Genomic DNA, 15,760 nt, shown 5'->3' with positions numbered 1-15,760 from the left:
TATTTTTGTAATATAGAGATATTCAATATTCTCATCATGTGTCTCAATGTAATATCCATTTTGACAAATATCTTTAAAACTTAATAAATTTCTTTGAGACTTAGGAGAGAATAATGCATTATCAATAACAAATTTTGTTCCTCCAAATAATGATATATTCTTCCATTCAATAATATTTGTACTATCAAATATTATATTAACATTACTTTCACCCATTTCTAAATAAGAAAAATATCTTTTCTTTTTGAATATAAAATGTATTGTTGCACTATCAACAAGACATAAATCTTCATTATTGAATATGAAAGTCATGATATTCTTCATTAAAAAAAATACATAATGAGAAACAACTAAAAGATTACTAAAGAATCGTAATAGCAAATGTACTAATTTATTTTAAAATATTTCATCATCTTAGAGATTTTCATAAATATCTTCATTTCCAATTGAATTATCTATTCCTCCATCAAGATCTGTAAAGAAATCAGAAACATCCAAATGTGTTGTCATAGAAGGGTCATGATTTGTGTTATTGTCTTGAAAGACAACATTTGTCTTTACATCTTTTTCTTTGCCTTTTAAAAAGGTTTGGTAGAGATGCGCAAGGTATTTTAGCGTACGACGGTACATGACCATGTTGATGCAATCATGCCCATGAACTATAGTTTTGATGGTTGACATCAGTAAAGTTCAGAGCAAAATTATGAGAAATCTCACTTGTTCATTAAGTGTGCAGGAAAGCCCTTACAGGTAAGAAGGCCGGATGTGAGGCAAAGGAAGGTCTAAGAAAGTCGAGAAGCAAACTCTTGGTAAAAGAAAACCCTTACAAGTCAGAAGGTCGGATGTAAGGCAAATGAAGTCCAAGAAGGTTGACGACCAGATTCTTGGCAAGAGAAGAACGATCGAACGCATCACAGATTAGATGGCGAGGGGTAATTTAGACGAATTTAGTAAAAACTTTCATCAGTCGATTGATAATGATATCCAGTCGACTGATGTTGGTATCAGTCGACTAGAAGGTAATAAGCAATCGACTGATACTAAGTTTCAGCTTGGATTCTACATACCAGTCGACTGATACCATGTCAGTCGAATTGATTTGAGGATCGATTCGACTGATAAGGAACTTCAGTTGACTGATTATGTTTCGGAAGCAAACAAAATAGAATTGATTTGACTGATTCTCGATATCAATCAACTGATTCTATTTCGAAAACAAATAGAATAGAATCGATTCGACTGATTCTCCATAGCAGTCGATTGATTTTATTTCGGAAACAAACAAAATAGAATCGATTCGACTGATTCTCCACATCAGTCGACTGATTCTGTTTCGAAAGCAAATAGAAGAGAATTGATTCGACTAATAACTCGATTATCCATAATAGTCGACTGATTCATAATATCAATCGACTGACATTTGAAATTCGATAAAATCATACACTATTTCAGAAGGTTCAGAAGTCGTTATTTGATCGTTGACCAAATCAGTCGACTGGTAGAAGATATCAGTCAACTGATCACAGAAAAAGCTGAACAGGTTTAAATGGTGAAAGTTAGTCATTGATGGGTATTGTTCATGCATTTTTGCTCCAAGAATTCTTGCTCAAGTGCTAAAGAAGTCATCTGATCTTCAACTACACAACTTGAAGCAATCTCTAGAAGAAGAAGAAGCAAATCTCTCAAGATCATTGTAAAACTTCTCTTCTTCTTCTTTGTGTTTTTCTACTTTTCCTTGCAAGCCATTATAATCCTACTATAAGATGGTTTCTCTGCCTTCAAGATTTATCTGAGAAGGAGAAGGTTTAGTGGAAGTGGTGAGCTGACAGTGGATCCTTAATTAGTTGCCTCAATGAGGCAGATATCAAGTAAAATCATCCGAGTTAGCATTGTGTTTGTGATGTGGCTAGTTTGCAAGGAGTTTCTGCTGCCCTAGATCAAGACTAAACGAGTTGAGCTATTCAACCCCCTCTTTTAGCTCACAAGGTCCTAACAAGTGATATCAGAGGTAAGCCACTCCTCATCGGACTAACCGCCGAAAGGAGTACAAAGCTAGAGAAAAAAAAGAAGGTGTGAGTTTAAGCTCTTTGATAGCAACAAGTCATCTGATTGACCGTCGAAAGAAGTCAACACTAAAGGGAGTTTGAATTTTGGAATGGATCCCCAAGATGGATTCGGATACGACATCCGAGTACCTCCACCATTTGGGTTGGCAGGTTTTGATCATTGGAAATTAAGAATGGAGTATTTCTTAAAGATGGATATAGAGCAATGGTTTATTCTAATGGAAGGATTTGAAACCCCAATGGATAGCAAAGAAAAACTCCTCAAGAAAAAGAAATGGATCGAGGAACAACTTCAAAAATCAGAGACAAATGACAAGGTAACCAAAATATTAGTAAATTTAATTCCTAATGATATATTGTGCAAGATAGGTCAATATCGAGATGTAAAGAAGTTATGGAGTAAATTGGTCAAGTTTCATGAAGTTCCAACCTCAATGCAAAGTGAAGATAAATCCAAAGAGGGAGACTCATTGAAACAAGAAATTGAGGATTCGGAAGTTGAGAGGTGCTCAACATCCAAGGAGGATGATATGGAAGAAACTCTTACATCAAGGATTGAGGGGGAGAATAGAACATTGATATTGGAACAAGATGAATCATCCACATCCGGAGTCAATAAGGAAGATTATGCCACCTCAATAAGTCAAGAGATCTCTAATTATGAAAGTATATCAATTTCAATTCATAAAGATAAAAAAATATATCATATGTTTTGAGTGTAGGAACAAAGGACACTATAAGAGTAAGTGCCCACAATTAATCAAGAAGAATGTTCAAATGACACCTAAGACAAAGAAGAAGCCAAAGGAAATTGAACCCTTGGTACAAAAAGGCAAAGAGCACATTGTGTGCTTCACTTGCAACTAAAGAGGACATTATCAAAATCAATGTCCAAGGAGGAGGCATCAAAACAAGAACAAAGGAGAAAACTCAAACCTAGGGGGAGCTCCTAAGGTAAAGTCTAAGGTATTATTTCATAATACAATTGTCTTATATCATGATGAGCATGTTAGAAATAGATTTTATCATCTTGATGCTAATTATCATGAAAATAGGAAGCATGAGAATTCTAAGGATAATTTTAGGTCATATCATGCTAAAACAACTCCACCTAAGGATAGAAAGGATCTAAACAAAAATTTTAAGAAGATTAGACATATGCCTAGAAAAAGTAATATCAAAGAAAATCATGAAAAGTTAAGAATGAATGATTTGGAGAAAGAAAATCAAGTCTTAAGATCAAGACTTGATAAATTGAAAATGACCCTAGAGAAAATGACAAATAAGATTAAATGGTCCAAAAAGGAAAATCTAGGTTTAGGTGAGCAAGAACTATCTAAGGGCAAGAAAGGTTTGGGATACAAACATAAATCTAAAGAGAACATATCCTCATACCATAGAGTTCCATATAGCTATTTTGAACTAACCCTAAGTCTAGGAGTCAAATCAAGATTACAAGGGAGATTATTTAATATTAACCTTGAGGACACCAGCATGACTAAGACTTCTAAGAAATCTAGGAGAGTCATTAGGAAGGTATCTAGGGAAGTTATCTCTAGTGAGTACCTAGTGCACCCAAATAGCTCTAATAGGTATTGGATTCCTAAGAGTGTGATCTCTTCACACTAAATGGATATAGGATGTGTCAACCTTAATTGGAAGGGTAGTTAACCCAACCATAGTGAAGTTGGCATTTTAGGATATTTTTAAGGTATTGTGATATTTTGAGAATGAAATCTTATCCTTGAGGATCTTATAGTGTGCCAATAAAAAGTAAAGTCTTGAGATTGATTAAAATTGACACAAATAGAATAGAATCATCAAATGTGTCAAATATGGATTTTTGACACAATTCAAGGGAGATAGGATCGCTTATGTTAAATTGCGTATTTGGCATAATGACTAGATGATGATGTTAATATTTCAAATTTAGGTATTTTCACTCTATTATAGTTATCATGCTTATGTGCCCTATCACATGTCATGACATCATTTCATACATTTATCTTGTCATGATAATATGAATTAGTATAATCATGTCATATCATACATAGATCATTTAAGTTATAATAGAATTTTTCATTGAAGTTATGCATTTAATGTATGTCATATCCATCTACATGCATTATTTCAATCGATTGTAATTAAGAATATAAATGACATTATTTGATATCCTAGGTAGGATGATCAAATATAGAATGTCTAGATAGAAATGCATGATCTCTTAATTTTTGAGAAAAATCAATTTTACATCTCACAAGACAATAGAATTAACTTGTATATGTATTGAGACACATTAGACAACAGTGAGATGTTAGGATGATGAACTAAGTTCAAGATGCAATTTGATGTATCAAATGAGCTTTAGTTTCGTCAAAATAAATTGATTTTGTATTAGCCAATCATGGAAAAAGTTAATATGCAAGTCATGTACATTTTGTTCATAGATCATGGTTAGAAATTGATTTTGAAAATAATTTTTCAAAAGTATTTTAGAAAATCTTGGTGAAGTCTATTTGTTGATAGAAATCACCATTGATCAAATTGATACAAAGTTAGAGTTTTTTTACAAACATTAAAGTTTTCAATGATTTTCAACTTTATATCATTCTTTAAAAATAAGATGTATTTTTTAGAAAACTATTTTTTCTGATATTATTTGACATAAGTAATGTATGTATGAAATTTTATGATTTTTTAAAAATTATAGAATTACTTATGTATTTTTAAAATTCAATCTGAAAATTGAAAGTGCAATTTTTTTATTAATCGATTGATATAAGTAATCAGACGATTGATTTTTATATTTTTCACTAAAATAGATTTGTTTAAGGTGTTTAGGCTCATTCCAAGTAACTTAACTATCCCTAACCATGTGATATGCTTGGATATGTAAAGTAAGTAACCTTCATTTAAAAGGATTGGATTGGATAAGATGAATGGATCTTGAGAAAAGATTTTTGATGTGTAAGCCAAAGGGGGAGAATGTAGGATTTAAGTTACGAAACTCACATTTATACTTTGGCATGAGAAAAAGGATGATGAAAGAGGTTGAGCTAATGAGTTAGCTAACTTAAATATATTATCAAACATCAAAAAGAGAGAAATTGTTGATGCAATCAACCTCAGGTCAAGGTTGATAAGACACTTAGTGATTTGAAGTCCTAACAGGTCAAGGTTGATCGAATGTTAGACAACAATGAAGCCCTAGTAGGTTGAGGTCAACCAGATACTAGACAACGAGGAAATCTCAACAAGTCAAAGTTGACTAGATGTCAGGCAACGATGAAGTCCTAGCAAGTCAAGGTTAACCATATGCTAGGCAACGGGATGTCTTGACATGTCAAGGATGATTGGATGTCATGCAAAAGGAAGTCAAAAAAGACATAGCAAACTTCCGAAGGTCACAACTTTTGACTCGGATATCAGAATGGGATGATATTTAGTGTGAAACGAAGCTCATTCAATGATGTATCTTTTTACTTAAATTAATTCAACTGATTATATGTATCAGTCGACTGATTTAGATCAGAACTGAACAGAAATAAATTGATTCAACTTATTAGGGTAATCAGTAGACTGGTGCTATTTTAGAAGTGTATAGAAATGAATCGATTCAACTGATTAGCAAATTAATCGACTGATATTTGAACATTTATAAAATCAGAATAGATTTCAGAATGTTCAAAAGTCGTTATTTGGTTACTGACCAAATCAGTCAACTGGTAGAGTATATCAGTCGACTGATAGGTGAAAATCAACCCTAACATCAACTGTATAAGTAGAATTTTACTTAAAGAAGAAGAAGTCAGTTCTTGGGGGTTTGAGGATGAAGTGTTGCTGCATTTCCATACCAACAAGAGGTTATTCCAAGCAACAAGAAATCATCCAAAGCAATATCTCATTTGTAAAGATGTTTTTACTTTTATTTGTATTTGTATTCCTATTTTTTATTGTATTGTTGTGTTCTTGTAAGAACAAACTTGTGAGAGACTTTTCCACCTCCGGAAGGTATCCGAAAAAGAGGAGTTCATAGTGGAGGTAGATAGCTCAAAGCGGACTCTTGAATTAGTCGTCTCAAGGAGGCAGATACTAAGTAAAATCTAGGAGTTGTGCATGTGGAATCACATTTGAATCAAGGTTTCTACTACACATTCAAACAACGAGCATAAGATCAAGACGAGAAGCGATCAAAGCTATTCACCCCCCAAGCTTGTACGGGTCCTAACATACCAATGTCCTTTCATGCCACATTTATAACATGATTTTTATAATTTCTTTTCATCATTATCTTGTTCACCTTGAACCCTTTTACCATTGTCATTTGTCAACTTCTGGTGGGCATGATTGTTAACTCACTTCCAGTGAGCTGTTATGTTTCTTTTATTATAACCACCATGATTTTCTTGAAATCGATCATTTTCATGTCTATGACCACGACAATGATTAAAAATTTTTGTTTGTGTTGTCGTTTATCATTTTTATAAGTTATCACATTCACTTCAAAGAATGGGCTTGCACCAGTTGAGCGGGTCTTATAATTTTTTATCAAAAGTTAGTTATGTTGCTCAGCCACAAGAAGACATGTAATCAACTCAGAATATTTCTTGAAACTTTTCTCTCTATATTGTTGTTACAGGAGCATGTTAGATGCATTAAAGGTAGAATATGTTTTTCCAAACCACATAATTTTAATTTTGAGCTTATTCTAAATATAACTAAGTTATATTCACTTAACAGATTTAAAATCTTGAATCCATTCATAATGAGCATTTGGAAAGTTGAAGAAAAATAAGTAGAGATGAATGAATAATATTCTCGCACACCATTTTTTTATTCAATATGAGAATATATACATTGTACAACAATTGTATATAGAAATAAAAAATAATAAATGAAATTATTACATTCCTTGCTAAGAGGTTTTCTTCGTGATCAAGTTTTTATCAGAATAGGATATTCTTTATATCAAGAATCTCTAAGATCTTGAGGAATAATTATTTCCTTAATACCCTCCCGCAAGCGAAACGGGGAGGCACACACCGTGAGCTTGTCTCGAAGAAGGGCAAAACGATGCGAGGACAATCCTTTTGTGAAAATGTCGGCAACTTGATCTTTGGTAGAGATATACTGAATCAGAAGTGCCTTTCGAGCAACACGCTCACGAACAAAGTGAAAGTCAATCTCAATATGTTTTGTGCGCGCGTGAAAAATCGGATTGGCAGTGAGAAACGTGGCGCCAACGTTATCACACCAGAGAACCGGTGGTTGTAACATGGGAACATGGAGCTCACTGAGAAGCGACTGGAGCCAACATAATTCAGCAGTGGCATGTGCTAAGGCACGATATTCCGATTCAGTACTAGAGCGAGCAACCACTTGCTGTTTCTTAGAATTCCAAGAGATAAGAGTGTTGCCAAGAAAAATACAATACCCAGTGGTAGATCGACGATCATCAGGACAACCTGCCCAATCAGCATCAGAATAAGCAGTCAGACCCAGAGAAGATGAGGGTCGAATAAGGATACCATGGTGTGGCGTATGCCTGAGATATCGAAGAATACGCTTAACAGCCACCCAGTGAGAGGCAGTGGGGGATTGCATAAACTGACATGCACGATTGACAGCAAATGCAATTTCAGGACGTGTAAGAGTAAGATACTGAAGGCCACCAACAATACTCCGGTAGGGTTGAGGATCAACTAAGGGATCACCATCATGGCGAGAGAGGGATGAACCAGAGGCAACAGGAGTGTGAAGGGGTTTTGAGTTATGCATCTGGGCTCTAGTCAATAAGTCTGTAATGTAGCGAGATTGGCTAAGGAAAAGACCTTGGGGTGTGCGAAGCGCTTCAACACCAAGAAAATAATGAAGGTTACCCAGATCCTTAAGAGGGAAAAACTCACCCAGTGTGCGAACAACAGAGGCAATGTGAGATGGTGAGTTGCTGGTAAAAATTATATCATCGACATAAACCAAGATATACGCCGTTATCTCAGAAGTATGATAGACAAAAAGAGAGGAGTCTGATTTAGATTCGAAAAACCCAAGGTTGAGCAACGAAGTACGGAGTGTCACATGCCATTCTCGCGGAGCTTGCTTTAGACCATATATAGCTTTGTGAAGACGGCAAACATGGTTAGGAAAATCAGGATGAATAAAGCCAGGGGGCTGAGACATATATACCTCCTCATGCAATGTCCCGTGTAGGAAGGCATTACTAACATCAAGCTGATGAATGGGCCATTCTTGGGAGACAGCAAGAGCCAATACAGTGCGAATAGTAGTGGGCTTGACCACAGGGCTGAAAGTCTCAACATAGTCAATTCCTTGTTGTTGGTGGAATCCCTTAGCAACTAAGCGGGCTTTATGACGATCAATGGACCCATCTGCCTTCCGCTTTAGTTTAAAAACCCATTTGCAACCAACAAGATTTTGATGAGCATTACGAGGAACCAAAGACCATGTACCATTACTAATGAGAGCATTGTACTCTGAAGTCATGGCATCTCGCCAAGCAGGATCTTTACTGGCACCAGAATAGTTGGTCGGCTCAGAATAATCAGCAGTGACAAGTAGAGCACGAGGACGAAGAGACCCTGTCTTGGCACGAGTGACCATGGGATGTAAAGAGCAAGCAGGGGCCCTAAGCAGACCCGTGTCAGGCTGTGCCGGCGGAGACTCCGAGGAGGATGGAACATCAATAGGAGGTGTTGTATCCCTGATGATAGTGGACGGGTTACTGGGCAGCGGCGATGAGCAATCATCGGCAGGAGACCCGAAGCCAACAGAGGTACCCAATATGGCTAGGGGAGGGGATGTAGATGATGATGGAGCATGGAGAGAAGCGGAGTCCCTGTGATTAAGAAAAGGAAAAGAAGTCTCATCAAAAACCACATGGCGAGAGATAAATATCCTCCTCGTAGGGATATGTAAACAACGATAGCCCTTGTGAGATAAACTATATCCTAGGAAAACACACTTGATGGATCGGAAAGATAGTTTATGACGATTATATGGGCGGGTAAGAGGAAAGCAACTGCACCCAAAAATTTTAAGAGATCCATAATCTGGAGATCGCTGAAAGAGCAACTCAAAAGGAGAACAATAATTCAGTGTCGCAGAGGGAAGCCGATTGATCAAATAAACCGCAGTAAGAAAGGCTTCATCCCAGTAGAGTAAGGGCATAGAAGCGTGGGCTAGCATAGCAAGGCATGTCTCAGTGATATGACGGATTTTGCGTTCGGCAATACCATTTTGTTCACTTGTGTAAGGGCACGACAAGCGATGTTGAATACCTTGTAGTTCAGGAAGATTGTAAATCGAGCGAAATTCTCCTCCCCAATCAGTCTGTATAGCTTTAATTGATTTATTAAATTGATTCTCAACAAGAGCACGGAATCGGAGAAAGGTTGAGAGAACCTCAGATTTGCTTTTAAGAGGATAAATCCAAGTATAGCGGCTAAAATCATCCACAAAATGCACAAAATAGCGATACCCATGTATAGAGAATTCCGGAGATGGTCCCCAAACATCAGAATGTAATAGATCAAGAGGTTCTTTTGAACGAGACTGAGACAACGGAAATGGTAGTTTATGAGCCTTACCAAATTGACATGCATCACAAAAGGAAACAGTCTTATTGCCTAAAATAGGTAAACCATAATGAGAGATAAGTCGAGCAACTGTAGCAGATGCCGGATGCCCCAGACGATGATGCCATGTGCTAGCAGAAGAGCGCTCGGTAAGATAAGCAGACCGCTCGGTAGATGGTGCACCGGTCTGGGCTAGACGATAGAGACCATCTTTAAGGGTACCGCGAAGTAGTTCCACCTTCGAAGCCTGATCCTTTATAACACAATAAGTCGGATGGAATTCAAAAAAGACGTTATTGTCAGCCGTAAAACGAGCAACACTGAGTAGATTTTTAGTAATGGCAGGCACATGTAATATATTTCGAAGTTGCAATAATTTGGCAGGACTAAGAATAGATGAGTCACCAATATTCGATACGGGAAGAGTCGTACCATTGCCAACAATAATTTGCATAGTACCTTGATAAGGAGAGTGTACTTGGAGATTCTCTAAATCCGCTGTAAGATGATCGGTGGCGCCTGAATCGGGATACCACGCAGGATCAGAAACTGTTGCAGGTTCGGCTATCAAGGCTGATGGTGGTGGAGGAGAATTAAAGTTTTGGTCGAAACGACGTCGACATGATGATGCAGAATGACCTCCACCGTTGCAGATCTGACACTTTTGTGAAGTACGACAGTTAGCAGCGATATGACCAAATCTATCACATAATTGACACTTGGGCCGTTTATTTCCGTTTCGGCCACCGCGGTAAGCACGACCCCCGCGTTGCTGATTATGGGTCGGAAGCTCGTGGGTGGTTATAAGAGAAGCTGGATTCGGGTTCTCCGAATATGAGGTTTGATACTGACCCAGCGAAGAAGTATAGTATGGTCTGTGAGGGTTGTGAGCCCCCACAGTGTTCGTAGGAGAGAGTCTACCAGCAGAGGAACCCCTGAAGTAGCGTTTGTCTGGAACGACGCCTCTGGGTGATCCGAGAGATAGATACGCCATGGGAGATGGCTCGGTGCCGTGCAACTGCTCCAGTCGTTGCTCATGAGTAAGTAGCATGCCGGTTAACTCTTCTATACTTACGCCTTCTCTCTTGGTTGTTATAGCAACCACCATAGATTCATACTCGGGTCCGAGTCCCCCGAGAATATAGAGCACCAGATCAGTCTCTGGAACTCGATGTCCAGCACCTATGAGATCGTCCGAAATTGACTTCATCTTTTGCAGATATTCGGTCATGGATAGTCCACTTTTCTTCATCGTCTGTAGTTGGAGTCGGAGTTGCATGAGACGTGCACCAGATTGTGAGGCCACCATTTTCTCCAATGATGCCCACAAGCGTCTTGAGGTGGTGCAGGAGGGGCCGACAACTTGAGCCAAGACTTCCTCCGACAGTGTTGAAAGAAGCCAACTGAGGAGACGTTGGTCTTGCTGCTCCCAAATTTCATATTCGGGATTTGTTTTGGTCTCTTCTACAGTACCATCTTCCTTCCGAGTTACTATCGTCTCGGCTGGAATTGTAGACTCGCCAGAAACAAATTGGATTAGACAATGACCTTTTAGCACAGGTAGTACCTGGGATTTCCAGAGGGTGTAGTTCCTCTGGTTTAGTTTTGTTGATATTTGGGTAGCGAACGACGTCATAGTAGGTGTTGACAGAATTCCGGCCATAGGATCGTTGGAGTTTTCCTTGCGCTCTGATACCAAGTTGAAGAAAAATAAGTAGAGATGAATGAATAATATTCTCGCACACTCATTTCTTTATTCAATATGAGAATATATACATTGTACAACAATTGTATATAGAAATAAAAAATAATAAATGAAATTATTACATTCCTTGCTAAGAGGTTTTCTTCGTGATCAAGTTTTATCAGAATAGGATATTCTTTATATCAAGAATCTCTAAGATCTTGAGGAATAATTATTTCCTTAATAATGACATCTACTCGCATCCACTCAGCTTCTGAGCGTCGATCTCTTTTTAGTCTTAGGTCTCGGCCTCAGATTTCGACCTTGACATCCACTCGGCCTCGGCGCCGACCTCTTTTTAGTTTGGGATCTCAGCCTTAGATTCCGACCTTGACATCCACTCGGCCTCAAGTGCCGACCTCCTTTTTAATCTTGGATCTCGATCTTAGGGACCTTGGCATCCACTCGGCCTCAAGCGCCGACCTCTTTCCAGTTACATCTTTAGGTCTCAGGTTCGACCTCAAGTTCTTTTCAGTCTCGGGTCATCCATTCGACCTCGTCTCACTTCATTCACTCGGTGCCTCTTTCAGTTATCCTCAGGTTTCAACCTTGGCATCCACTCGGTCTCAGGCGCCGACCTCTCGGTCGACCTCAGATTCCGACCTCGACATTCACTCGGTCTCGAGCACCGACCTCTTTTTAGTCTCAGGTCTCGACCTTAGATTCTGACTTTGACATCAGCTCAGCCTCAGGTGTCGACCTCTTTTTTAATCTTGGGTCTCGACCTCAAATTCCAACCTCGACATCCACTCAGCCTCAGGCGTCGACCTCTTTTTAGTCTCAGGTCTTGGCCTCAGATTCTCGACCTTGACATCCACTCGGCCTCAGGTGCCGACCTCTTTTTAATCTCGGGTCTCGACCTCATAACTCAGGCTGACAAAGTCGGTTCATCCTTAAGATTAGGATACCTTAAGATCATTTCACCCGGAGAATAAGGAAAATATTTTAGAAAACATAAACAATTAGAACACGTATATCGAAATAGAATCTCATATCTTGGAATATTTCCTAAACTGACGCTAATATTTTGAAGATCAACTCTATAAAAGGTTGTCCATACCCATGGGCACATATATGCACACTTCAAATCCTAATTTTTTCAGGTCCTTAATCTCCTTCTTCACATAAAATCCTAACTTGAGCGTCGGAGTGGCGTGTCGGGACTCATCCCAGCACTATTCTAACTCTTTTTTGGATTATTTTTCAAGTTCTTTTGTCCTCTTCGATAGCTATCTTCAAAGAGCGTACACGTCAGTAGTTCGTTGACCGGTGGCTTGATTATCCACGGTGTATTGACCGGAACAGCATGTTAATAATTTTAATAGAAAAACATGTCCATACCTTTTTTCAATATTACCTATAGCTGAATTTAAAAAATAGAACTTGAGTGTTGATAACGTTTAAAGAAATTATATAAGTAATTGAGCTGTCAAACGGGCCAATCTATGGTAGAGCGGGTCAACCCATAGAAACTCATCATATGATGGGGCAAGACGGGTCGGACCACCAACTTAGCAGGTTGAAAAATCTCCAATCCAACCCAACTCAAAGTGGGTTGCAAGTTAGACGGGTCAACCCATGGGCATGTAAAAAATAAAAAATAAAAAAATATTAAAATTTTTAAGTTTGGATTACAGTTTAAATGAGTTGAGTTGAAATTTTTAAATTTGAATTGTAATTTAAACATGTCAAACTCAATAGTTCATTGAATTTTTTATTTTAATTTTAAATTTTGAAGAAAAAAGTTTTCAACTTACGGGGTCAATCCAAGCCTATCATGGGCTGACTCAAGCAGGTTGTAAGCTTAGACGGATCGATCCATCTTAAAATAGATTGATAAAATTTTAATTCAATCTACCTAAATTATTTGATGGGACAGATTAACCCGACAAACTCAATCCAAATTGACGACTTATTACATATATGAAAATGAAATCTTATTGATCCTTCTTTTCACACTAACCAAAAGAATATATTTATAGGTACATAACTATCTTGAAACTCCCATGCTCCTTAATTTCACATGCATTCATACATAAATTGAGAGGTTAGGGGAGATGAAAGGTCACGGAGTAACGAAAGAGTTTATGGAGTATTGGGGATTTATGGATATCCATGTACATATATTATTTTACAATAATTTTGATTTTTTAATTATTTTTATGAGTATTTTATTATTGCATCGTACTCGTAGAGGCTTGAATATTCAATATTAAATTTATGCATGATGTATGCTTATTTTCACTCACCAAAGAAATTTTATGATGATAAAGGATGTTATATACTATTTTATAGCTTTCGGCATATTTATTAGAATGATTTATAAAAAAATGTAATTTTATCAATGATGAGAACAATTTTAAATAATTAAATATGCCATTATGCTATATATTTCACAATGAATTCATCATTAAAAAAGAGATTCTTTAATTTAGTAAAAAAAAAAAAATTAACCATTATAAGACTCTGTTTGGATCGGGTGAGGGACGGTTCATTAATGGAAGGGGAAGGGAGGGGAAGGAAGGGGAAGGGAAGGGAAGGGAGGAGAAGAAAAGTAACCTTGTTTGGGAAGAAAGGAAGGTCCAAACGAAAGGAAATGGGAGTTAAAGATATAAAAGGTCAAAAATCTCCCCGATTCCATCTCCTTCCTCCTCCTCCTCGTCTTCGACCTCCGCATCGGGTCCCTTCCTCGAGCCCCGCCGTCCCGCAGCCGCCTCTTCCCCTCCGCCGCACCGGCGGATTCCCTCGCCGCCAGCTCCCGCGACGTCAGTGGAGGCGACGCGATCGCGGTGGAGCGGAGCGCCTCAACTCTTCGTCCCCCTCCCTCCCTCTCTCCACCGGTGTGGCGAAGGGTGCGACTGTTTCCAAGATCTCCTCTCTCCACCGGTGAAATTACACGTTGATCTTGATAATGCGAGCCGTGCCTGCAGTCGCACCCTTCCCTCTCCTAGCTCTCCTGCAGAATTCTGATTTCCAAGATCTTGAAGCCGGTGTGGCTGGAGGCGATCTCCGCCGTGGCGAAGGTTTAGAAACGAGGATAAAAGGATGGGTAAAATTGGAATAAACCGGTTTAATATTTACTTCCCCTTCCTTACACCCCGATTTGGGGTGTAAGAAATTGTGGCTATTCATGGGCATGAAAGGGGAACACTTCCCCTTCTTTCCCCTTCCCCTCCTTACCTCACCCCATCCCAAACAGAGATAAATTTTTTTTTCCCCTTCCTTACCTTTCCTTCCCTTTCCCTCACCTCCTCCCAAACAGAGCGTAAGAGTAGTAATGGTATGAGCTCATCAAACTATTTATTTATTTTCACTCCATTGTCAATTTATCATACCAACTTATCCTAGTCTATTATTTTTGTGATTATTTAGGCCTGAGTTAACTTACATGTACATCTAGTTGATTATGTTGGGTCCTAACAGATACTTAAATTGGTTCTCTTCTTCTTCATAACTATCAATCAATTACATCGTCGACTCTGACCAACCTTAAGGTTAAGATCTAATCTAAGTCTACACAAATCCCAAAGTATATATCAGTTAAAGAATCTACTAAGAAGTCAAGCCTTAAGGGCTTTCTTGTCTTGCCAAGAGGACTAACCTATGAGACTTCTCGTGTGGAGAGATTAATTTTTAAGACTTTATCATTTGTCAAATATTGGTCAATCTTGATTTACCATGATTTTCAATTGCTAAGAAGTCTTACTTTTAAGACTTTTTCATTTGTCTAGTGTTAGCCAACCTTAACTTATTAAGACTTTCATTTGCTAAGAGGCCTAGCCTCTAGGACTTCATCATCAAACAATTGTCAGTTAACCTTGATTGATTAAGACTTCCATTTGTTTAGCCTTAGCAACCTTTATCCAATAGGATATTCATTTACCAAATCTCTAGGTTCACCATAACTCGCTAGGATTTCTATGTCTATCAACACATGTTTAACTTTTCTTTATCAAAACTTGTTGAACTTCATTTATTGCCAATGTCTTTAGACTTTCTTCATTACCAGTACTTGTTGAATTCTTAATTGTCAAGTGTTAATCTTGATCCACTTGAACTTCATTTACTATTAAATATTTATTCAATCTTAATCTGCTTGACGCACCATATGGGACTTAACACATAATCGTAACTTAAATACATTGAGTCAAACATACCTTTGACCAAGCATACAATCAAACATCAAAATACGTTGGTCTAGCAAGATAAGTTATGTATGATTGTACCAATAATTGTACTCCTTGAAGTCATGCCTTTTCATAGGTTAAAGCCATCCCTTCCTCACATAAAAGAACCCTATTCTATCACTCCAATTCACTCAATTTTTAAGTTGTGATCTCTCCTCGTAAACTCTT

The sequence above is a fragment of the Curcuma longa genome, chromosome 11 (assembly GCF_044706935.1).
Source record: "Curcuma longa cultivar G26 ecotype Majalengka, Jawa Barat chromosome 11, ITB_CL_G26_1.1, whole genome shotgun sequence".
Classification (NCBI taxonomy): Eukaryota; Viridiplantae; Streptophyta; class Magnoliopsida; order Zingiberales; family Zingiberaceae; genus Curcuma; species Curcuma longa.
Note: the sequence above shows the minus strand (reverse complement) of the source record.